Source organism: Pleurodeles waltl, chromosome 5 (genome assembly GCF_031143425.1).
Source record: "Pleurodeles waltl isolate 20211129_DDA chromosome 5, aPleWal1.hap1.20221129, whole genome shotgun sequence".
Classification (NCBI taxonomy): domain Eukaryota; kingdom Metazoa; phylum Chordata; class Amphibia; order Caudata; family Salamandridae; genus Pleurodeles; species Pleurodeles waltl.
Window position 1 is genome coordinate 1,767,982,601 of NC_090444.1, and position 24,240 is coordinate 1,768,006,840.

A 24,240-nucleotide genomic window follows, 5' to 3' on the forward strand; every position below is an offset into this window, starting at 1 on the left:
TGACATGAAGTTGGTACCTCTGTCAGACACCACCTCCTTAGGGAAACCCACTCTGGTAAAGATACCAATGAGGGCCTTGGCTACTGCAGGGGCAGTAGTCGACCTAAGGGGAATAGCTTCAGGATACCTAGTAGCATGATCCACTACTACTAGGATGTACATATTTCCTGAGGCTGTGGGAGGTTCTAGTGGACCAACTATGTCCACACCCACTCTTTCAAAGGGGACCCCCACCACTGGAAGTGGAATGAGCGGGGCCTTTGGATGCCCACCTGTCTTACCACTGGATTGACAGGTGGGGCAGGAGAGGCAAAACTCCTTAACCTTCTGGGACATATTGGGCCAGTAGAAGTGGTTGACTAACCTCTCCCACGTCTTGGTTTGTCCCAAATGCCCAGCAAGGGGAATATCATGGGCTAAGATCAGAATAAACTCTCTGAAACCCTGAGGCACTACCACTCTCCTAGTGGCACCAGGTTTGGGATCTCTTGCCTCAGTGTACAGGAGTCCATCTTCCCAATAGACCCTATGTGTTCCATTTTTCTTGCCTTTGGACTCTTCAGCAGCTTGCTGTCTAAGGCCTTCAAGAGAGGGACAGGTTTCTTGTCCCTTACACAACTCTTCCCTTGAGGGTCCCCCTGGGCCCAAGAGCTCAACCTGATAAGGTTCCAGCTCCATAGGCTCAGTTCCCTCAGAGGGCAGAACTTCTTCCTGAGAAGAGAGGTTCTCTTTTTGGTGTTGTGTTGCAGCTGGTTTCCCAGCTGACTTTCCTTTTCTCTTGGTAGGCTGGGCCATTTTTCCAGACTCCAGCTCTACTTTTTCACCCTGTGCCTTGCACTGTGCCCTAGTCTTGACACACACCAGTTCAGGGATACCCAGCATGGCTGCATGGGTTTTTAGTTCTACCTCAGCCCATGCTGAGGACTCCAGGTCATTTCCAAGCAAACAGTCTACTGGGATATTTGAGGAGACCACCACCTGTTTCAGGCCTTTGACCCCTCCCCATTCTAAAGTTACCATAGCCATGGGATGTACTTTAGTCTGATTGTCAGCGTTGGTGACTGGATAAGTTTGTCCAGCCAGGTATTGGCCAGGGGAAACCAGTTTCTCTGTCACCATGGTGACACTGGCACCTGTATCCCTCAGGCCCTCTACACTTGTCCCATTAATTAAGAGCTGCTGCCTGTATTTTTGCATGTTAGGGGGCCAGGCAGCCAGTGTGGCTAAATCCACCCCACCCTCAGAGACTAATGTAGCTTCAGTGTGACACCTGATTTGCTCTGGGCACACTGTTGATCCCACTTGGAGACTGGCCATTCCAGTTTTAGCTTCATGAGGTCATAAGATTCTGCATCTTTTTTAGAGAGTGTGAGGAGTCTATCCCTACACTTTCCTGTGAACATTTCCCAAAGGAGAGCACCCCAGTGAGATTTGTTCACTTTTCTGGTTTCACAAGCCCTCTCAAAAGCTGTGAACCATTTGGTGATGTCATCACCATCTTCATATTTAGTTGCAATACCTTTGGGGATTTTCAACATGTCAGGAGAATCTCTGACCCTATTTATGTTGCTGCCACCATTGATGGGTCCTAGGCCCATCTCTTGTCTTTCCGTTTCTATGGCTAGGATCTGTCTTTCCAAAGCCAATCTTTTGGCCATCCTGGCTAACTGGATGTCCTCTTCACTGGAGTTATCCTCAGTGATTTCAGAGTTGTTGGTCCCTCCTGTGAGGGAACCAGCATCTCTGACTATTATTTGTGGAGACAGGGCTTGAGAAGCCCTGTTCTCCCTAGATAGGACTGGTGGGGGGGAATCACCCTCCAAGTCACTATCATCATCCTCTGTGTTGCCATCCTCAGAGGGGTTGGCTCTTTCAAACTCTGCCAACAGCTCCTGGAGCTGTAGTTTGGAAGGTCTAGAGCCCATTGCTATTTTCTTTAGTTTACAGAGTGACCTTAGCTCTCTCCTCTGTAGATGGAGGTAAGGTGTGGTGTCGAGTTCCACCACATTCACATCTGTATTAGACATTATGCTTCTAAAAGTTGGAATACTTTTTAAGAAACTAAAACTAGTTCTAGAATCTAATTCAAACTTTTACCAAACTTTTAAACTCTAAAAGAAAATGCTAACAGGGACTAACACAAGGCCCTAGCAGGACTTTTAAGAATTTAGAAAACTTTTCAAATTGCAAAAATCAGTTTCTAATGACAATTTTGGAATTTGTCGTGTGATCAGGTATTGGCTGAGTAGTCCAGCAAATGCAAAGTCTTGTACCCCACCGCTGATCCACCAATGTAGGAAGTTGGCTCTGTATGTGCTATTTCAAAGTAAGGAATAGCATGCACAGAGTCCAAGGGTTCCCCTTAGAGGTGAAATAGTGGTAAAAAGAGATAATACTAATGCTCTATTTTGTGGTAGTGTGGTCGAGCAGTAGGCTTATCAAAGGAGTAGTGTTAAGCATTTGTTGTAAATACACATAGACAATAAATGAGGTACACACACTCAGAGACAAATCCAGCCAATAGGTTTTGTTATAGAAAAATATCTTTTCTTAGTTTATTTTAAGAACCACAGGTTCAAATTTAACATGTAATATCTTGTTTGAAAGGTATTGCAGGTAAGTACATTAGGAACTTTGAATCATTTCAATTGCATGTATACTTTTCAAGTTATTCACAAATAGCTATTTTAAAAGTGGACACAGTGCAATTTTCACAGTTCCTGGGGGAGGTAAGTTTTGGTTAGTTTTACCAGGTAAGTACGACACTTACAGGGTTCAGTTCTTGGTCCAAGGTAGCCCACCGTTGGGGGTTCAGAGCAACCCCAAAGTTACCACACCAGCAGCTCAGGGCCGGTCAGGTGCAGAGTTCAAAGTGGTGCCCAAAACGCATAGGCTTCAATGGAGAGAAGGGGGTGCCCCGGTTCCAGTCTGCCAGCAGGTAAGTACCTGCGTCTTCGGAGGGCAGACCAGGGGGGTTTCGTAGGGCACCGGGGGGGACACAAGCCCACACAGAAATTTCACCCTCAGCGGCGCGGGGGCGGCCGGGTGCAGTGTTAGAACAAGCGTCGGGTTTGCAATGGAAGTCAATGAGAGATCAAGGGATCTCTTCAGCGCTGCAGGCAGGCAAGGGGGGGCTTCCTCGGGTCGGGGTCGGGGTCGCCGGGTGCAGTGTTGCAAGTCTCACACTTCTTGCGGGGAGATTGCAGGGTTCTTTAAAGCTGCTCCTTTGGATAAAGTTGCAGTCTTTTTGGAGCAGGTCCGCTGTCCTCGGGAGTTTCTTGTCGTCGTCGAAGCAGGGCAGTCCTCAGAGGATTCAGAGGTCGCTGGTCCCTTTGGAAGGCGTCGCTGGAGCAGAGTTCTTTGGAAGGCAGGAGACAGGCCGGTGAGTTTCTGGAGCCAAGGCAGTTGTTGTCTTCTGGTCTTCCTCTGCAGGGGTTTTCAGCTAGGCAGTCTTTCTTCTTGTTGTTGCAGGAATCTAGTTTCTAGGTTCAGGGAGAGCCCTTAAATACTAAATTTAAGGGCGTGTTTAGGTCTGGGGGGTTAGTAGCCAATGGCTACTAGCCCTGAGGGTGAGTACACCCTCTTTGTGCCTCCTCCCAAGGGGAGGGGGTCACATCCCTAATCCTATTGGGGGAATCCTCCATCTGCAAGATGGAGGATTTCTAAAAGTTAGAGTCACCTCAGCTCAGGACACCTTAGGGGCTGTCCTGACTGGCCAGTGACTCCTCCTTGTTATTCTCATTATTAGCTGGAGTGTCCTGCGGTGCTGTGACAAAGGGGTGAGCCTTTGAGGCTCACCGCCAGGTGTTACAGCTCCTGCCTGGGGGAGGTGTTAGCATCTCCACCCAGTGCAGGCTTTGTTACTGGCCTCAGAGTGACAAAGGCACTCTCCCCATGGGGCCAGCAACATGTCTCTAGTGTGGCAGGCTGCTGGAACCAGTCAGCCTACACAGATAGTCGGTTAAGTTTCAGGGGGCACCTCTAAGGTGCCCTCTGTGTTGTACTTTACAATAAAATGTACACTGGCATCAGTGTGCATTTATTGTGCTGAGAAGTTTGATACCAAACTTCCCAGTTTTCAGTGTAGCCATTATGGTGCTGTGGAGTTCGTGTAAAACAGACTCTCAGACCATATACTCTTATGGCTACCCTGCACTTACAATGTCTAAGGTTTTGCTTAGACACTGTAGGGGCACAGTGCTCATGCACTGGTACCCTCACCTATGGTATAGTGCACCCTGCCTTAGGGCTGTAAGGCCTGCTAGAGGGGTGTCTTACCTATACTGCATAGGCAGTGAGAGGCTGGCATGGCACCCTGAGGGGAGTGCCATGTCGACTTACTCATTTTGTTCTCACTAGCACACACAAGCTGGTAAGCAGTGTGTCTGTGCTGGGTGAGGGGTCTCTAGGGTGGCATAATACATGCTGCAGCCCTTAGAGACCTTCCCTGGCATCAGGGCCCTTGGTACCAGAGGTACCAGTTACAAGGGACTTATCTGGGTGCCAGGGTGTGCCAATTGTGGAATCAAAAGTACAGGTTAGGGAAAGAACACTGGTGCTGGGGCCTGGTTAGCAGGCCTCAGCACACTTTCAATTCAAAACATAGCATCAGCAAAGGCAAAAAGTCAGGGGGTAACCATGCCAAGGAGGCATTTCCTTACACAACCCCCCCCCAAACGAAAGAGGATGAGACTAACCTTTCCCAAGAGAATCTTCATTTTCTAAGTGGAAGAACCTGGAAAGGCCATCTGCATTGGCATGGGCAGTCCCAGGTCTGTGTTCCACTACAAAGTCCATTCCCTGTAGGGAGATGGACCACCTCAACAGTTTTGGATTTTCACCTTTCATTTGCATCAGCCATCTGAGAGGTCTGTGGTCAGTCTGAACTAGGAAGTGAGTACCAAAGAGGTATGGTCTCAGCTTCTTCAGGGACCAAACCACAGCAAAGGCCTCCCTCTAAATGGCACTCCAACGCTGCTCCCTGGGGAGTAACCTCCTGCTAATGAAAGCAACAGGCTGGTCAAGGCCATCATCATTTGTTTGGGACAAAACTGCCCCTATCCCATGTTCAGAGGCATCTGTTTGCACAATGAACTGCTTGGAGTAATCTGGAGCTTTTAGAACTGGTGCTGTGCACATAGCTTGTTTCAGGGTGTCAAAGGCCTGTTGGCATTCTACAGTCCAGTTTACTTTCTTGGGCATTTTCTTGGAGGTGAGTTCTGTGAGGGCTGTCACAATGGATCCATATCCCTTCACAAACCTCCTGTAGTACCCAGTCAAGCCAAGGAATGCCCTGACTTGAGCCTGGGTTTTTGGAGCTACCCAGTCCAGAATAGTCTGGATCTTGGGTTGGAGTGGCTGAACTTGGCCTCCACCTACAAGGTGGCCCAAGTAAACCACAGTTCCCTGCCCTATCTGGCATTTGGATGCCTTGATAGAGAGGCCTGCAGATTGCAGAGCCTTCAAAACCTTCTTCAGGTGGACCAGGTGATCCTGCCAGGTGGAGCTGAAGACAGCAATATCATCAAGATAAGCTGCACTAAAGGATTCCAGCCCAGCAAGGACTTGATTCACCAACCTTTGGAAGGTGGCAGGGGCATTCTTTAAACCAAAGGGCATAACAGTGAACTGATAATGCCCATCAGGTGTGGAGAATGCTGTCTTTTCTTTTGCTCCAGGGGCCATTTTGATTTGCCAGTACCCTGCTGTTAAGTCAAAGGTACTTAAGAATTTGGCAGCCCCTAATTTGTCTATTAGCTCATCAGCTCTAGGAATGGGATGAGCATCTGTCTTTGTGACAGAGTTGAGACCTCTGTAGTCCACACAAAACCTCATCTCTCTCTTTCCTTCTTTGGTGTGAGGTTTGGGGACTAAGACCACTGGGCTAGCCCAGGGGCTGTCAGAGTACTCAATTACTCCCAATTCCAGCATCTTGTGGACTTCCACCTTGATGCTTTCCTTAACTTGGTCAGACTGTCTAAATATTTTGTTTTTGACAGGCATGCTGTCTCCTGTGTCCACATCATGGGTACACAGGTGTGTCTGACCAGGGGTTAGGGAAAAGAGTTCAGCAAACTGCTGCAGGACCTTCCTGCAGTCAGACTGCTGTTGGCTAGAGAGGGTGTCTGAGTAGATCACTCCATCTACTGAGCCATCTTTAGGGTCTGATGAGAGGAGATCAGGGAGAGGTTCACTCTCAGCTTCCTGGTCCTCATCTGTTACCATCAACAGATTTACATCAGCCCTGTCATGGAAGAGCTTAAGGCGGTTCACATGGATCACCCTCTTGGGGCTCCTGCTTGTGCCCAGGTCTACCAGGTAGGTGACCTGACTCTTCCTTTCTAGTACTGGGTAAGGGCCACTCCATTTGTCCTGGAGTGCCCTGGGAGCCACAGGCTCCAGAACCCAGACTTTCTGCCCTGGTTGAAATTCCACCAGTGCAGCCTTTTGGTCATACCACAACTTCTGGAGTTGTTGGCTGGCCTCAAGGTTTTTACTTGCCTTTTCCATGTACTCTGCCATCCTTGAGCGAAGGCCAAGTACATAGTCCACTATGGCCCTCATTCTGACCTTGGCGGGCGGCGGAGGCCGCCCGCCAAAGTCCCGCCGTCAGGTTACCGTTCCGCGGTCGAAAGACCGCGGCGGTAATTCTGACTTTCCCGCTGGGCTGGCGGGCGGTCGCCTTCAGACCGCCAGCCAGCCCAGCGGGAAAGAGGCTTCCACGATGAAGCCGGCTCGGAATCGAGCCGGCGGAGTGGAAGCTGTGCGACGGGTGCAGTTGCACCCGTCGCGTATTTCACTGTCTGCGCAGCAGACAGTGAAATACATGTAGGGGCCCTCTTACGGGGGCCCCTGCAATGCCCATGCCAGTGGCATGGGCACTGCAGGGGCCCCCAGGGGCCCCGCGACCCCCCCTACCGCCATCCGGATCTCGGCGGTCCGACCGCCGGGATCTGGATGGCGGTAGGGGGGGTCGGAATCCCCGCGGCGGTGCAGCAAGCTGCGCCGCCGCGGAGGATTCAATGGGGCCGCGGTACACTGGCGGGACCCCGCCAGTGGTGCCGGTCCGACCGCGGCTTTACCGCCGCGGTAGGAATCCCCATTGGAGCACCGCCGGCCTGTCGGCGGTGCTCCCGCGCTCCTCCGCCCTGGCGGTCAAAGACCGCCAGGGTCAGAATGACCACCTATGTCTTGTTTAGGCTCATGAAGAGGTCTCTCCCAGCCTTCTTTAACAAGAGCAAGTGGTCCCCTTACAGGGTGGCCAAACAGAAGTTCAAAGGGTGAGAATCCTACTCCCTTCTGAGGCACCTCTCTGTAAGCGAAAAGCAGACATGGCAGGAGGACATCCCATCTCCTTTTGAGTTTTTCTGGGAGCCCCATGATCATGCCCTTTAATGTCTTGTTGAATCTCTCAACAAGGCCATTAGTTTGTGGATGATATGGTGTAGTGAATTTGTAAGTCACTCCACACTCATTCCACATGTGTTTTAGGTATGCTGACATGAAGTTGGTACCTCTGTCAGACACCACCTCCTTAGGGAAACCCACTCTGGTAAAGATACCAATGAGGGCCTTGGCTACTGCAGGGGCAGTAGTCGACCTAAGGGGAATAGCTTCAGGATACCTAGTAGCATGATCCACTACTACTAGGATGTACATATTTCCTGAGGCTGTGGGAGGTTCTAGTGGACCAACTATGTCCACACCCACTCTTTCAAAGGGGACCCCCACCACTGGAAGTGGAATGAGCGGGGCCTTTGGATGCCCACCTGTCTTACCACTGGATTGACAGGTGGGGCAGGAGAGGCAAAACTCCTTAACCTTCTGGGACATATTGGGCCAGTAGAAGTGGTTGACTAACCTCTCCCACGTCTTGGTTTGTCCCAAATGCCCAGCAAGGGGAATATCATGGGCTAAGATCAGAATAAACTCTCTGAAACCCTGAGGCACTACCACTCTCCTAGTGGCACCAGGTTTGGGATCTCTTGCCTCAGTGTACAGGAGTCCATCTTCCCAATAGACCCTATGTGTTCCATTTTTCTTGCCTTTGGACTCTTCAGCAGCTTGCTGTCTAAGGCCTTCAAGAGAGGGACAGGTTTCTTGTCCCTTACACAACTCTTCCCTTGAGGGTCCCCCTGGGCCCAAGAGCTCAACCTGATAAGGTTCCAGCTCCATAGGCTCAGTTCCCTCAGAGGGCAGAACTTCTTCCTGAGAAGAGAGGTTCTCTTTTTGGTGTTGTGTTGCAGCTGGTTTCCCAGCTGACTTTCCTTTTCTCTTGGTAGGCTGGGCCATTTTTCCAGACTCCAGCTCTACTTTTTCACCCTGTGCCTTGCACTGTGCCCTAGTCTTGACACACACCAGTTCAGGGATACCCAGCATGGCTGCATGGGTTTTTAGTTCTACCTCAGCCCATGCTGAGGACTCCAGGTCATTTCCAAGCAAACAGTCTACTGGGATATTTGAGGAGACCACCACCTGTTTCAGGCCTTTGACCCCTCCCCATTCTAAAGTTACCATAGCCATGGGATGTACTTTAGTCTGATTGTCAGCGTTGGTGACTGGATAAGTTTGTCCAGCCAGGTATTGGCCAGGGGAAACCAGTTTCTCTGTCACCATGGTGACACTGGCACCTGTATCCCTCAGGCCCTCTACACTTGTCCCATTAATTAAGAGCTGCTGCCTGTATTTTTGCATGTTAGGGGGCCAGGCAGCCAGTGTGGCTAAATCCACCCCACCCTCAGAGACTAATGTAGCTTCAGTGTGACACCTGATTTGCTCTGGGCACACTGTTGATCCCACTTGGAGACTGGCCATTCCAGTTTTAGCTTCATGAGGTCATAAGATTCTGCATCTTTTTTAGAGAGTGTGAGGAGTCTATCCCTACACTTTCCTGTGAACATTTCCCAAAGGAGAGCACCCCAGTGAGATTTGTTCACTTTTCTGGTTTCACAAGCCCTCTCAAAAGCTGTGAACCATTTGGTGATGTCATCACCATCTTCATATTTAGTTGCAATACCTTTGGGGATTTTCAACATGTCAGGAGAATCTCTGACCCTATTTATGTTGCTGCCACCATTGATGGGTCCTAGGCCCATCTCTTGTCTTTCCGTTTCTATGGCTAGGATCTGTCTTTCCAAAGCCAATCTTTTGGCCATCCTGGCTAACTGGATGTCCTCTTCACTGGAGTTATCCTCAGTGATTTCAGAGTTGTTGGTCCCTCCTGTGAGGGAACCAGCATCTCTGACTATTATTTGTGGAGACAGGGCTTGAGAAGCCCTGTTCTCCCTAGATAGGACTGGTGGGGGGGAATCACCCTCCAAGTCACTATCATCATCCTCTGTGTTGCCATCCTCAGAGGGGTTGGCTCTTTCAAACTCTGCCAACAGCTCCTGGAGCTGTAGTTTGGAAGGTCTAGAGCCCATTGCTATTTTCTTTAGTTTACAGAGTGACCTTAGCTCTCTCCTCTGTAGATGGAGGTAAGGTGTGGTGTCGAGTTCCACCACATTCACATCTGTATTAGACATTATGCTTCTAAAAGTTGGAATACTTTTTAAGAAACTAAAACTAGTTCTAGAATCTAATTCAAACTTTTACCAAACTTTTAAACTCTAAAAGAAAATGCTAACAGGGACTAACACAAGGCCCTAGCAGGACTTTTAAGAATTTAGAAAACTTTTCAAATTGCAAAAATCAGTTTCTAATGACAATTTTGGAATTTGTCGTGTGATCAGGTATTGGCTGAGTAGTCCAGCAAATGCAAAGTCTTGTACCCCACCGCTGATCCACCAATGTAGGAAGTTGGCTCTGTATGTGCTATTTCAAAGTAAGGAATAGCATGCACAGAGTCCAAGGGTTCCCCTTAGAGGTGAAATAGTGGTAAAAAGAGATAATACTAATGCTCTATTTTGTGGTAGTGTGGTCGAGCAGTAGGCTTATCAAAGGAGTAGTGTTAAGCATTTGTTGTAAATACACATAGACAATAAATGAGGTACACACACTCAGAGACAAATCCAGCCAATAGGTTTTGTTATAGAAAAATATCTTTTCTTAGTTTATTTTAAGAACCACAGGTTCAAATTTAACATGTAATATCTTGTTTGAAAGGTATTGCAGGTAAGTACATTAGGAACTTTGAATCATTTCAATTGCATGTATACTTTTCAAGTTATTCACAAATAGCTATTTTAAAAGTGGACACAGTGCAATTTTCACAGTTCCTGGGGGAGGTAAGTTTTGGTTAGTTTTACCAGGTAAGTACGACACTTACAGGGTTCAGTTCTTGGTCCAAGGTAGCCCACCGTTGGGGGTTCAGAGCAACCCCAAAGTTACCACACCAGCAGCTCAGGGCCGGTCAGGTGCAGAGTTCAAAGTGGTGCCCAAAACGCATAGGCTTCAATGGAGAGAAGGGGGTGCCCCGGTTCCAGTCTGCCAGCAGGTAAGTACCTGCGTCTTCGGAGGGCAGACCAGGGGGGTTTCGTAGGGCACCGGGGGGGACACAAGCCCACACAGAAATTTCACCCTCAGCGGCGCGGGGGCGGCCGGGTGCAGTGTTAGAACAAGCGTCGGGTTTGCAATGGAAGTCAATGAGAGATCAAGGGATCTCTTCAGCGCTGCAGGCAGGCAAGGGGGGGCTTCCTCGGGTCGGGGTCGGGGTCGCCGGGTGCAGTGTTGCAAGTCTCACACTTCTTGCGGGGAGATTGCAGGGTTCTTTAAAGCTGCTCCTTTGGATAAAGTTGCAGTCTTTTTGGAGCAGGTCCGCTGTCCTCGGGAGTTTCTTGTCGTCGTCGAAGCAGGGCAGTCCTCAGAGGATTCAGAGGTCGCTGGTCCCTTTGGAAGGCGTCGCTGGAGCAGAGTTCTTTGGAAGGCAGGAGACAGGCCGGTGAGTTTCTGGAGCCAAGGCAGTTGTTGTCTTCTGGTCTTCCTCTGCAGGGGTTTTCAGCTAGGCAGTCTTTCTTCTTGTTGTTGCAGGAATCTAGTTTCTAGGTTCAGGGAGAGCCCTTAAATACTAAATTTAAGGGCGTGTTTAGGTCTGGGGGGTTAGTAGCCAATGGCTACTAGCCCTGAGGGTGAGTACACCCTCTTTGTGCCTCCTCCCAAGGGGAGGGGGTCACATCCCTAATCCTATTGGGGGAATCCTCCATCTGCAAGATGGAGGATTTCTAAAAGTTAGAGTCACCTCAGCTCAGGACACCTTAGGGGCTGTCCTGACTGGCCAGTGACTCCTCCTTGTTATTCTCATTATTTTCTCCGGCCTTGCCGCCAAAAGTGGGGGCCGGGGCCGGAGGGGGCGGGCAAGTCCACTAGCTGGAGTGTCCTGCGGTGCTGTGACAAAGGGGTGAGCCTTTGAGGCTCACCGCCAGGTGTTACAGCTCCTGCCTGGGGGAGGTGTTAGCATCTCCACCCAGTGCAGGCTTTGTTACTGGCCTCAGAGTGACAAAGGCACTCTCCCCATGGGGCCAGCAACATGTCTCTAGTGTGGCAGGCTGCTGGAACCAGTCAGCCTACACAGATAGTCGGTTAAGTTTCAGGGGGCACCTCTAAGGTGCCCTCTGTGGTGTACTTTACAATAAAATGTACACTGGCATCAGTGTGCATTTATTGTGCTGAGAAGTTTGATACCAAACTTCCCAGTTTTCAGTGTAGCCATTATGGTGCTGTGGAGTTCGTGTAAAACAGACTCTCAGACCATATACTCTTATGGCTACCCTGCACTTACAATGTCTAAGGTTTTGCTTAGACACTGTAGGGGCACAGTGCTCATGCACTGGTACCCTCACCTATGGTATAGTGCACCCTGCCTTAGGGCTGTAAGGCCTGCTAGAGGGGTGTCTTACCTATACTGCATAGGCAGTGAGAGGCTGGCATGGCACCCTGAGGGGAGTGCCATGTCGACTTACTCATTTTGTTCTCACTAGCACACACAAGCTGGTAAGCAGTGTGTCTGTGCTGGGTGAGGGGTCTCTAGGGTGGCATAATACATGCTGCAGCCCTTAGAGACCTTCCCTGGCATCAGGGCCCTTGGTACCAGAGGTACCAGTTACAAGGGACTTATCTGGGTGCCAGGGTGTGCCAATTGTGGAATCAAAAGTACAGGTTAGGGAAAGAACACTGGTGCTGGGGCCTGGTTAGCAGGCCTCAGCACACTTTCAATTCAAAACATAGCATCAGCAAAGGCAAAAAGTCAGGGGGTAACCATGCCAAGGAGGCATTTCCTTACACATGCTCTTTGAGTCGTCTTCAGACCATGATTACAAGACTGACTCTGCATCTGAGGCAGAGGAGGAAGTGAGAGATTCTGGCAGTGAGTCTTCTGTCCGAGAGTATTCTTCTGATGAGGAAGCTACTCTCAGTGCAGATGAAGGGCCTGCTGTAGAGGAGGACATTGATGTGCCAAGAGTGCAGCAGCCTGGGGCTGAAGGGTTTCCCATTAGAAGACCTGACACCTGGATTGCCCCAAACATGGAGCAGCCACAGTTACCTGCATTTACTGGTCTCCCAGGGTGTAGAGTCAATACGGAAAACTTTCTGCCTGTCCATTTCTTTCACTTGTTTATGGACGATGTATTTTTGGAAGAGATTGTGGAGCAGACTAATTTGTATGCAGAGCAATATTTGCGGGACAACGCTGCCAGACTTAAGCCTCAGTCTAGAGCTACTAAGTGGGTTCCCACATATCTGGAACAGATGAAAAAGTTTTTAGGTTTGACTTTTTTGATGGGGTTGATCAGGAAGCCGCCACTGGCTTCTTATTGGTCTACTAGTCCCTTGATGGCAACGGCTATATTTCCTGCAACTATGACACGTAATCGGTATTTGCTTCTTCTTCATATGCTGCATTTTGTAGACAATGCTTTAGCCTTGCCACGAGATCACCCTGATTGTGACCGTCTTTTTAAGATTAGGCCTGTTCTTGATCATTTTGTAGATTGTTTTTCAGAGGTCTATGTTCCAGGCAAAGAGATAAGTGTGGACGAGTCTTTGGTCCTTTTCAAAGGGCGTTTAGTTTTTAAGCTGACATTCCTAGTAAGAGGGCACGGTATGGGATTCAATTGTATATGCTGTCAGAAAGCAGTACAGGATATGTGTATAATTTCCAGATCTACACTGGTAGGGATTCCAGTATTGACCCTCCTGGTTGTCCAGCCACTTTTGGAGTTAGCGAAAAATTGTGTGGGAACTTGGTAGACGACTGTTTAACAAAGGTCACCATTTGTACGTAGATAATTTCTACACTGGACTGCAGTTGTTCAAGGAGTTGTTTAGAGTGGACACTGTTGCTTGTGGCACAATCCGTTCTAACCGGAAAGGCTATCCAAGGGAGCTTGTCTGTAAAAAACTTGAGAGGGGACAGTGCAGTGCCTTGCGGAATAATGAGCTGCTAGCTCTGAAGTTTTCAGACAGGAGGGATTTGTACATGCTACTGTTTGGGGTCAGGTTGCGGAAGTGCGCAAACCTGCGTGCATTTTGGACTACAATAGGCACATGGGTGGTGTTGATAGAGTAGATCAGAGGTTGGAACCTTACACTCCTCTTCGTAAGTCTTACGTGTGGTATAAAAAGTTGGCCCTACATTTATTTCATTTGGCAACTTTTAATGCTTTTATTGTGTTCAAGGATTGTTCACCTGAGTCAAGGATGACATTTGTTAAATTTCAGGAGTCAGTGATAGAGAGCCTTATTGTGGTGGAACGGGCAACAGTTCCTAGAGTAGAAGTGGTGGAGGATGTGGCTAGATTGAAAGATCGCCACTTTCCAGATCACATTCCTCCCATTCCCAAAAAAGACTTGCCCACAAAGAAATGTAGAGTATGTGCCAGGAGATCAATCCGGAGGGAGAGCCGGATGTACTGCCCTGAATGCCCTTCAAAGCCTGGGCTGTGTGTGCCCAGCTGTTTTAGAAGTTACAACACAAGGAAAAACTTTTGGGAAATTTTGTGAGCGTAAACTGCCTATTTTATATTTTCATATGTTCGGTTTCACGGTTGGCATTACTGTCATGTATTTAGTTAGAGCTTTTGTGTTTGTAGTGGTTTCTTTGTTGTTTATAAACAACAACAAAAAGTAATGGTGGTGTGCGCGGGGTGGCGCTTGGCTGGCGGTATGGGTGGGGTGGCACTTGGCTGGCGGTGTGCTTGGGTTGGCGCTTGGCTGGCGGTGTGCTTGGGGTGGCGCTTGGCTGGCGTAGTGCTTGGGGTGGCGCTTGGCTGGCGGTGTGCTTGAGGTGGCGCTTGGCTGGCGGTGTGCTTGGAGTGGCGCTTGGCTGGCGGTGTGCTTGGGGTGGCGCTTGGCTGGCGGTGTGCTTGGGGTGGCGCTTGGCTGGCGGTATGGGTGGGGTGGCGCTTGGCTAGCGGTGCCAGCCAAACGCCAGTCCACACATTCATCAGCTGGTGTGATTGCTGTATCAGGCGTGTGGGTGTATGAAATTGATGGGCCCTTGACTGGCGCTGTCTGTCGATGCGAGTGTTGTAATGTGCTGTGCCCGTGGCTGGCGGCGTGAATGGTCTTGTGCATGTCATGTATGAAAGGTGTGTGAATGGACTGTAAAGCGGTTGGTGCGTTGCCGTGGCTTTACAGCTCACGAGCTGTGAGTCATTGGTTCAGTTTTTTGGCCTTTCAGTTATTACCAGTGCATTTCAATTTTGTGAAATCTCTTGTTAATAAAATTTTATCTACTGAACCATCACTCACCCTCGTGCCAAATCCAACCAGTATGTGTGGTACAAATGACAAAACCTGCTCTGCTGTAATCAGGCGTCGCAGCACACTTAAGACACGCTAGGTGTCTCAGGTGGGACCCCGATGATGAAGCATGCCACCAACTTGGTTGGTGGGTGAGAGGTCTTTTTCACATAACCTAAGTGCGTTTATTTTCACAATTTTAGTGTTGGGCACATCAGACGTATGTGGACACATCAAAATGATATATTACAAAACTACCTGTGTTTGGGGGGAGGGGGCACCTATGTTTTTGGTCCTGGGTGTGGCCTTCATCCAGGGAAACCTACCAAACCCAGACATTTTTAAAAATTAGACACCCCAAGGAGTCCAGGGAGGTGTGGCTTGCGTGGATCCCCCAACATTTTCTTACCCAGACTCCTCTGCAAACCTCAAAATTTGCTTAAAAAAGCATATTTTCCTGACTTTTGTTTGTACGAACACCGCTCCAGCACAAAATTCCTAATCCCCAGCGTTCCCCTCAGTCTCCCAAGTAAAATGACACCTCACTTGTGTGGGTCCCCAAAGCAGAGTCAGCCTAAAGATGTATAAAAGAAGAATATGTCCTTATCAACTTGCTGTGCTATCCCCTCTATCTCTACAAGTTTTTGGCCTTATTCTGTTGCAGGCACCTGGCCCACCCACACAAGTGAGGTATCATTTTTATCGGGAGACTTGGGGGAACGCTCGGTGGAAGGACATTTGTGGCTCCTCTCAGATTCCAGAACTTTCTGTCACCGAAATGTGAGGAAAATGTGTTTTTTTAGCCAAATTTTGAGGTTTGCAAAGGATTCTGGGTAACAGAACCAGGTCAGAGCACCACAAGTCACCCCATCTTGGATTTCCCTAGGTCTCTAGTTTTCAAGTATGCACAGGTTTGGTAGGTTTCCCTAGGTGCCGGCTCAGCTAGAGGCCAAAATATACAGGTAGGAACTTTGCAAAAAACACCTCTGTTTTCTGTCAAAAAATGGGATGTGTCCACGTTGTGTTTTGGGGCATTTCCTGCCTGGGGCGCTAGGCCTACCCACACAAGTGAGGTATTGTTTTTATCTGGAGACTTGGGGGAACGCTGGGTGGGAGGAAATTTGTGGCTCCTCTCAGATTCCAGAACTTTCTGTCACCGAAATGTGAGGAAAATGTGTTTTTTTTGCCAAATATTGAGGTGTGCAAAGGATTCTGGGCAACAGAACCTGGTCAGAGCCCCACAAGTCACCCCATCTTGGATTCCCCTAGGTCTCTAGTTTTAAAAAATGCACAGGTTTGGTAGGTTTCCCTAGGTGCCGGCTGAGCTAGAGGCCGAAATCTACAGGTAGGCACTTTGCAAAAAACATCTCTGTTTTCTGTCAAAAAATGGGATGTGTCCACGTTGTGTTTTGGGGCATTTCTTGTCGCGGGCGCTAGGCCTACCCACACAAGTGAGGTATCGTTTTTATCAAGCGACTTGGGGGAACGCTGTGTGGGAGGAAATTTGTGGCTCCTCTCAGATTCCAGAACTTTCTGTCACCGAAATGTGAGGAAAATGTGTTTTTTAGCCACATTTTGAGGTTTGCAAAGGATTCTGGGTAACAGAACCTGGTCAGAGCCCCACAAGTCACCCCATCTTGGATTCCCCTAGGTCTCTGGTTTTCAAAAATGCACATGTTTGGTAGGTTTCCCTAGGTGCCGGCTGAGCTAGAGGCCAAAATCTACAGGTAGGCACTTTGCAAAAAACACCTCTGTTTTCTGTCAAAAAATGTGATGTGTCCACGTTGTGTTTTGGGGCATTTCCTGTCGCGGGCGCTAGGCCTACCCACACAAGTGAGGTATCATTTTTATCGGAAGACTTGGGGAAACATAGAATAGCAAAACAAGTGTTATTGTCCCTTGTGTTTCTCTACATTTTTTCCTTCCAAATATAAGAAAGTGTGTAAAAAAGACGTCTATTTGAGAAATGCCCTGCAATTCACATGTTAGTATGGGCACCCCGGAATTCAGATATGTGCAAATAACCACTGCTCCTCAACACCTTATCTGGAGCCCATTTTGGAAATACAAAGGTTTTCTTGATACCTATTTTTCACTCTTCATATTTCAGCAAATGAATTGCTGTATACTCAGTATAGAATGAAAACCAACTGCAGGGCGCAGCTCATTTATTGGCTCTGGGTACCTAGGGTTCTTGATGAACCTACAAGCCCTATATATCCCCGCAACCAGAAGAGTCCAGCAGACATAACAGTATATTGCTTTAAAAAATCTGACATCGCAGGAAAAAGTTACAGAGTAAAACATAAAGAAAAATGGCTGTTGTTTTCAGCTCAATTTCAATATTTTTTTATTTCAGCTGTTATTTTCTGTAGGAAAACCTTGTAGGATCTACACAAATGAACCTTTGCTGAACTCAGAATTGTGTTTATTTTTTTTATTTTAAGAGGTTAAAACACACAATATCAAGATTATATCATATTAATCATTACTAGGCTATGACTCTAAGCATTGTCATACTGGCAACATGGATAACTTAAGCATAGACTTAAATAACTAGTCCTCAAGATGACTGGATACCTGTGAGGGAATCAAGAAAGATTAATACAACTTTCCAATGAACCACTCAATGAAATGTTACACATGAATTAGAAACATCAGAACCTTCTAGAATTATGCTTTCAAATTCAAGTATAGTCTTTTGCATGAGGATCAGGAAACAATCTGAATGATTTCTATAACATCATATGAATTGTACTTGAGGAAATTATTATGCACATACAATATAACATCTAGAATAATAACACTTTAGTTTTCGTAAAATGCAGGATCATGAATTGCGCACATTGCAGATTTTCACAAAGGTTTGTAAATGCCAATGAAATGACTGTGCACAATGAATAACATGAATTAGACTTGAGAAATGAATCGCGCGTCTTGCCGATTCGAAAGCCACCAAGTAAATGCCATGAAGTGGTAGCGCACAATGAACATCATGATTTAAACACAAGAAATGAATCGCACATATTGCTGATTCGAGTACCACCAAGTGAATGCCATGAAATGGTAGCGCATGATGAGTAGCATGAATTCAAACAAGAAAACAAATCGCGCTTTCCGCCGATTCGAATGTCACCACGTAAATGCCATAAAATGATAGCACACAATGCATATCATGAATTAGACTCAAGAAATGAATCGCGTGTCTTGCCGATTCGAAGGCCACCATGTGAATGCCAAGGAATGGTAGCGCACACTGAATATCATGAACTAAGCACAAGAAAGGAATCGCTCGTTTTGCCGATTCGAAGGCCACCATATGAAAGTCAAGAAATGGCAGCATACAATGAATAACACAAATTAAGCACAGGAAATGAATTGCGCATCTTGCCGATTCGAATACCACCATATGAATGCCAAGAAATGGTAGTGTACAATGAATAACACGAATTAAGCACAAGAAATGAATTGCGCGTCTTGCCGATTTGAATACCACCATATGAATGCCAAGAAATGGTAGCGTACAATGAATAACACTAATTAAGCACAGGAAATTAATTGCGTGTCTTGCCGATTTGAATACCACCATATGAATGCCAAGAAATGGTAGCGTACAATGAATAACACGAATTAAGCACAGGAAATGAATTGCGCGTCTTGCCCATTCGAATGCTACCTAGTAAATGCCATTAAATGGTAGCGCGCAATGAATAACATGAATTGAGCACAGTAAATGAATCGCGTGTCTTGACGATTCAAATGCTACCTGGTAAATTCCATAAAACTTCGAGCGCACATTCACACACATAAGAGCAAAAATTTGTATCTTGCAAATTAGGCCCAAGGACTCGAAAGCCTTCAAGAACGGGATCGGGGCCCAGCCCGACCTCCGTCTTACCGCCCTGATCAAGAATCACCGACAAAATGAAAGGGCAAGGCCTGGAAGATCAAAGTAGGCCTCCGGAACAGGAGCTCAGGAAGTTGCTGCTGCTCTGCACCGGGACCTCTGAATAGTGAGCACGTGGAGCTGGGTTGGCTCCCTTTTATAGAGTCTTAGCCCAGCCCACAAACCACACCCAGGCATGCTGCAGGGAAAGCTTCTAGAAAGCCCTAGAAAGGGACCACACCCTGACACACTCTGAAAGCCTGCAGCAATACATTGCAAATGAACAGTATTTACAAGAACCTTGAAAATAAGTCTTAAGGATTGAACTCTGCAATGCAAAAGGTTAAACAACAACATATCAGCACAATGCATAAATTACGTTATCTTGAAAGTGCTGTTTTTTTGCATTCTAGTCGCCCGTAGAGCACGCACTGCCCTGGTGTTGACAGCTTCACAGAAACTGTTGGGGTTGCCGCCGCAATTCTCCTTCTCCCCAGCCCCTCCTTGAAGCTGGAACAGCACAGCACTCCTGGGATCAGTAAAAGCAAATAAAATGTAACACCACCACTAGGTGGCCCAGACGAGGTAGCAGAATATTGAAGTGCTCACCATGCACTTCCCCTTTGGTACAGCGCTCACCTTGTGCTAGGTGTAAGACTAACATTAAAGCAGGGAGGTGAACACCCAGCCCCTGGAGAGCAACTGGGGAACGCACCGATGCGGGGGACTTCTGGCAGGGCAAGCAGATCAGGGTCCTTGAGCAGAGTGGCAATCCTCCTTGTAGCCTAGCAAGTTACAGGTCAGCACAACAGAAGGTGAGTCCTAATGGTGGTTCCTTCTAGCAAAACAGTGCCTTCTAGCAGCATCTGGTTCCAAATCCATGAAGTGTCTAAAAACATGGGGCTACAGCCTCTGTACTTCTACTTAAAATGTCTTTGATCTAGAGGGCACTTTAAAGGAACTCTAGAAGTGCACAACACCCTTTTTCAACCCCAGCCCTGGCTCCGGACATCAGTAGAGGGTAAGGGAGCCCTTTGTGTGAGGGCAGGACACAGCCTACATAAATGTAAGTGCATCCCATCTCCCACTCTCCCAGACCAGGAAGACCACTCAGTATGCAGATGTAATCCTGTTACACCTCCACCCGCCCTGTGTGATGGCTGTCCGGAAAGTATGCACAAAGCACAGCAGTCACAATACCCCAGACATGGATTGGAGTCAGGCTAAAAAGCACAGCAGCCATAATCACTGTGAAATGCCCACTTTTTAAAAGTGGCATTTCCACAATAGTAATAAAAAATCCACTTACACCAATAAGCAGGATTTATCATTACCATTCCAAACATACCAAACATGCCCAAGCTACTCATCATCGATCAGAAATTACCACTGATACATATATGTATAATAATAATGCCAACATATGAGAGGGGCAGCACTCACAGCAGTGAGAAACAAAATAGGCGGTTTGTCACTACCAGGACATGCCACACAATGAAGGCACATGTCCTACCTTTTACCTACACAGCGCTCTGACCATAGGGATACCTAGGACCTACCTTAGGGGTGACCAATATGTAGTAAAATTGGGAGTTTCAGGCTAGGCAAGTACCTTTAAATGCCAAGACCACGTGGCAGTAAACTGCACAAGCGAGCCTTGCAGTGGCAGGCCTGAGATAGGTTTGAAAGGCTACTTCTCTGGATGGTGCAAGCTGCACTGCAGGCCCACTAGTAGCATTTAATTTACAGGCCCCCTGTATATGGGATACCACGGTAGAGGGGACTTATAGGTAAATTAAATGTGCCAAACAGGTGGAAGCTAATCATATCAAGTTTAAAGGAGAGAGCACATGCACTTTAGCACTGATCAGCAGTGATAAAACGCCCAGAGTGCTAAAGCCAACAAAAGAGGGTCAGAAAAACAGGGGAAGGAAGGCAAAAAGTTTGGGGATGACTCTGCAAAAGGGCCAGGTCCAACACATAGCATCTCTGAATTCTTCAATCTACTACTTTGTCACCAATGGCCCTGAAAATTCGGGTTGCCTTGTGACAAAGGTCGGAATTGGCTCTGAGCGGGAGCAAGATTGAGATCCATGTTGATATCCTTGCACCGTCTCAGGAGATCAAGAGTGGTGGGACGGGGCCGAGCCCTGTTTGGATTTTTTGTGTTTTTCCTTCAAGTTACCCGAAAATTTGTATCATGACGATTGTAGGAAAGTGCCCTCTTTTTTTGGCATGGTTACCCCCATTTTCTGCCTGTTGTCAGTGTGTTTGACTGTGTTCACTGGGATCCTGCTAACCAGGACGCCAGTGATTATGCTCGCTCCCTTTTAACTTGGTAACTGTTACTTTTTCTTCCCACAATTGGCATACTGGTCCCCGCCATGTAAGTCCCTAGTATATGGTACCTTGGTACCCAGGGCATTGGGGTACCAGGGGATCCCCATAGGCTGCAGCAGTTATTCTGCAACCCATAGGGAGCCCATGCAAAGGGATCTACAGTCCTGCCATTGCAGCCTGCGTGAAACGGGTGCATGCACACATTTTCACTACAGGTCACTGCACCAGGTCACTACAAGTCCCCCCTATGGTAGGCCCTCTCAGCCTAGAGGGCAGGGTGCAGGTACCTGTGTGTGAGGGCACCCCTACACTAGCAGAGGTGTCCCCACAAGCTCCAGGCCCATTGTCCTGGACTTTGTGAGTGTGGGGACGTCATTTTACGCATATCGTGGACATAGATCACTACATATGTCCAGCTACATAATGGCAACTACGAATCTGAGCATGTTTGGTATCAAACATGTCGGAATCATACCCCAATACTGTTGCAAGTATTGGAAATATGATTACATGCACTCTGTGGGCTCCTTAGATGACCCCCAGCATTGCTACAACCAGTCTTACAGGGTTATCTGGGCAGCCCAAGCTGCTGCCCCCCCTCAGACAGGTTTCTGCCCTCTTGATGCTGATCTGATCAAGCCCAGGAAGGCAGAACAAAACATTTCCTTGAGGAGAGGGAGGTAACACCCTCTCCCTTCGGAAATAGGTGTGACTGGCTTGGGAGGGGTAGCCTCCCCAAACCACTGGTATGCTTTTAAGGGCATATTTGGTGCCCAATGTGCTTAACCCAGTCCACACCGGTTCAGGGACCCCAGTCCCTACTCTGGCACGAAACTGGACAATGGAAAGGGGAGTGATCACTCCCCTGTCCATCCCCACCCAGGGGTGGTGCTCAGAGCTCCTCCAGGGGGTCCCTGTGTTCTGCCATCTTGTTTCCAAAGTTGGCAGGGAACTCTGGGTGCATCTGGGTAGCCAGGCCAGGCAACTGATGTCAGAGCCCCCTCCTGATAGGTGCTTACCTGGCTAGGTGACCAATCACCCTTTCAGGGCTATTTAGGGTCTCTCTCTTGAATGGGTCCTCAGATATGGCTTGCAAGACTCCAGCAGGATTCATCTGCAACCTTCACTTCGACTTCTAGCCACTGGAACTGCAACTGGACCCCCTGGGAACCAACAAAGCTGCAATCCACGAAGAAGTCTCTTCTGCAACATTGTTTCCATGACTCCTGTCAGCTTTGCAACACTTCCCCGGCTGTGGATCCTCAGAAGATTGCAACGCTTCAGCCTGCACAAGAAGAAGAAGGAATCTCCATTGGAGTGAAGGAGACATTCCCCTGCATCCGCAGGCACCTGCTGCAACGACGACTGGCTGCGGGAATCGCCTCTCATCCTGAGCCGCATGGACCTACATCACGGGTGGTGGTCCAGAGAAGTCCTCTTGGTCCTCTCTGCCAGCTGTCCAACTTTGGTGGAGGTAAGCCTTTGCCTTCCCACGCAGGGCAGTACCTCTGTGCACTGCATCTCTTACAGCTGCCAAGGCTTGTTTGCATCTCCTCCAAGGCATCTTCATGTGATTTGTAGCTCCAGTCGCCACACTCTTTGCTGCGACGCCCAGCCCTCTGCGTGGTTATCCTGCGGTGTGGGATCCTTTTCTGTAGTGCTGTGTGGGCTCCTACTGCAGCTTCTGTGTCCCCATCCTGTGGGACTCCTGTGGGTACTGCCTCTGCTCCAGTGGACTCTCTGCGACGCTGAGGGTCCCCTGTGACTCCCCCTCCTGCGTTGAGTCCTCCTGGGCCTTGCTGGTCCCCGGCAGCACCACTTTTCCACTAACCGCGAGTTTGCCTTTGCCAAGGCTTGTTAGTGGAATTCCTGAACCGACACCCGTCTGCAATCTTCACTCCAGCGTGGGACATCTTCTGCATCCCTCAGGAACTATTCTCCAGCTCCAGGGCTGCAGTGCTGACTGGTTCTTCATCACCGTCGACCAACTCCTGCAAGTACAGCTGGGTGGGTAGTAGCTGCTACCCCTCCTAGACCCCACTGTGACTTTTGCACTTGGTTACCTCTCTCCACGGGTCTTCCTCTTCAGGAATCCACCGCTGGTTTCTTGCAGTCTTAGCTGGGTGTCTTCTTTTTATTCCTTTTGTGTGGTTTGTGGAAATTCCAGTGATTTACTCCTGCCTTCCTGGTCGCTGGGGGGGTATTGTGCTACTTGCCTCTGTGGTTTCCTAGTACCCCTAGCTCCCCTCTATACATTCTACTTACCTAGGTGGGGGTCCTGTGTTCGCATTCCATTTTTTTAGTATATAGTTTGGGCTCCCCTAGGGTCACTGTTGCTTATTGTTATTTGCACTGTTTTCTACCCTTTTCTATGCCTATTTCTGATTACTAGTGTACATATTTAGTGTGTTTTACTTAGCTCCTCTAAGGGAGTATTACCTTTTTAGTAATGTTGGTATTGTGTCACTAAAATAAAGTACCTTTATTTTTGTAACACTATGGATTCTTTCATGTGTGTAAGTGCTGTGTGACTACAGTGGTATTGCATGAGCTTTGCATGTCTCCTAGATAAGCCATGGCTGCTTATCCACAGCTACCTCTGGAGAGCCTGGCTTCTAGACACTGCCTACACCTCACTAAGAGGGGATACCTGGACCTGGACCTGGTATAAGGTGTAAGTACCTTGAGTACCCAGAACACACAGGCCAGCTTCCTACAGTGATGATCTAATGCGGGACTGTCCTTAGGAGTAAGGCCAGTTTCTCGCCTTGAACCTCAACTGGTCACAACATAGACTCTTGCAGTGCTTCATCAAGAACAGCTTTGTTTCTGCTCCCAGACTTGGGGTGCAGTCACTGCAAGCCTTGAAGTCGGGGTCTGACACCAGGCACCACAAGCAAACCAAGCCTTGGTCTGTCACAGACATCTGTTTGAAAAATTTCTCACAAGCTGAAACCCTGTAAATGTAGGTGGTGACATTTCCCTTGCACAGTGTAGGAAAAAATAATTCTGAAAAACTTGAATGAATGAAAGATCTTTATTCGGTAATAAGATATCATAAAAGATACAAAGCATAAACAATTCCAAATACAATATGGAAATCAGCAAAAGATCACATAAATAGAAATTGGCAACATCCAGATTAAGAGTCCACAGCCCCGAGGTTAAAATGATTAAAAACTTTCATACTTCATAAAAATGGAACAACCCTTGGTCAAGAGACACTGCCACGCATTAAAAATTCATAACTTTGTTCCAGTACAGGGTACTTTCAAAAAGGAAGAAATAGCAAAGGACACAGTGTGGTGGTAAGCAGCTGCAGATGAAGAAAAACC